Genomic DNA, 2,031 nt, shown 5'->3' on the forward strand with positions numbered 1-2,031 from the left:
AGGTTGATGTGCTGGAAAAAGTCCCAGTAATGATGCATCTATTGTAATTAACCATAATTAAATAAAAAAACAAAAATTCTAAACAAACCGTGTGATAGAACCACGAGGAAACCGCTAGACACAACAAAGCCCAAAAAATGGGACTGCCTGCTGTCCTCCGCGAGGCTCACCGGAATCACACCAAAAATTTGACAAAAATTTGAGATACGGTTTTGGTGTGGTCTGTTTACACGGCAAGGAAGACAATACCAGGAGTTTCAACCCATCATCAAATCAACTTAAATAACTGTTGTTTTTCTGATATGCGCTTACGCTTAGAGGTGTAAACAATACGTTAAAATTCGAGCACAACACTGCACAACACGTGACTTGACACAACACAGGCACAACACGTTAGCTTAGTGTGTTGTGTTGTGCCGGAAAAATAGGCATATCAGCACGGCACAACATGTGGCACGTGTAAGCACGCGGTACAACACAGCACGACACGCGAAGAAAGCACGCCAAATTATACATAAAATACAACACAATACATCACATCTCATGCATATTTCATAAAAAAAAAATCTTTATTTTAGTCAGTTTTTGATATTTTATTTTCGTCATGCTGATGAATTTCTATAATAATACATATACGAACTAAAATATTGGAAAAATATTTACTTTAGAAAACATAAAATAAGTGGGCAAGCACAGCCCAGTACGGCACAACACGATTATTTTTCTGGCACAGCCCAGCACATCACGCCATTTAGTATGACATAACACAACATGTCTGAATCTCTAGCACAACCCAACACAACATGTAGCACAATGAGCATGTGACTTCGTGGGCTGGGCTGTGCCGGGCCGGCACGTTTTACACCTCTCCTCTTAGCTAACGTACATTATGAATATATAATCGGCCCTGGAGGTGTATTGTAATTCAGCGACGGCTTCTCCCCATGATTTACAAACTCTAGGAATCACAGTCAGAATATCCTGCAGAGGTAGTTTGATAAAGATTAACCCAAGTGCATCTGGTACTAGTTCATCCCAGCATCTCAAATCACCTCCTTCCATCTCAAACAATCCCTGCGCAAAACAACAAATCATAAATCCATCATACATGAAAACTAACACAGAACTCGAACAGAAACCATTTGTATGCAATTCTAAGACAACCTCAGAACATAAAACAAGAACCACAACAAGGGTGAACAGAAAGTTAAGAAAAAATTCTTGATACTTACCAGAAAGGGTTGAAACAACAAGAGAAGATAAACACAAATAAAAAGAAAAGAAAAACACAAGAAAAGCAAGAGAAGTCGAAAGATCTGAAAGAATGTTAAAAAGAAAGTAAATAGCTTGAAATCTTTCCAACAATTAATATAACACGGCTATGGTTCTATATGAGCACAAGTTGGCAAACTATTTATTTCCTCCGATAGAGAATTTAATAGTATCAACCAACTAATCCAATCGGTGTTATTCAATTGAACAAGACATTTATGACACTATATAGAGGTGAGTCATCGGCATATAAATATCCGTTTATGGATGACAATATATAAACCAGGAACAGTTGGGAGGCGTTATCTCTGTCCCTGACCAATTACCCTTGTAAAATATCAGGTTTATGTAAAATTATATCCGAGATAATTCTACAATTATATCCGACCGAATTCGATTGAATTTCTGATCGACAACCACCGTGGGTACGATCATCACTGTATGACCGTATTGGCGTAGTTGTCTGTGGGGTTAATATAGTCGATTGTTTTCTTTCGGGACAGACTATATGTTTTTGGACAGTGAAGGTTTTGGTTTAAATCTGATAACAGTAAGCTAGAACACCATATTTATTTATTCGGAAAATGGGTCATTTGTCCGAAAAATTTTAATACATGGTTTAAATGGACGAATAAAAATTTAGTATGGGTGAAATGGCCAAACAAATTTTAGCAAGGATGAAACTGGATTCATCGCGGCTTAAACTTAAAAAATAGCAAGGATGAAACTGGATGCATCCTGATATATATTAAAAATAAG

General features: G+C 37.1%; 1 long non-coding RNA gene across 1 annotated transcript; it reads right to left on the bottom strand.

The window, feature by feature from the left end:
- Window positions 1-550: 550 nt before the first annotated feature.
- Window positions 551-1,468, bottom strand: LOC113313825. The gene is made up of 2 exons (XR_003342062.1): window positions 1,233-1,468; window positions 551-1,074 (listed from the first exon to the last, which is right to left on the bottom strand). It is a non-coding gene; the product is annotated as an uncharacterized LOC113313825 (long non-coding RNA).
- Between the last annotated feature and the right edge of the window lie 563 nt (window positions 1,469-2,031).

This window comes from Papaver somniferum, chromosome 9 (genome assembly GCF_003573695.1).
Source record: "Papaver somniferum cultivar HN1 chromosome 9, ASM357369v1, whole genome shotgun sequence".
In the NCBI taxonomy this organism is placed as follows: domain Eukaryota; kingdom Viridiplantae; phylum Streptophyta; class Magnoliopsida; order Ranunculales; family Papaveraceae; genus Papaver; species Papaver somniferum.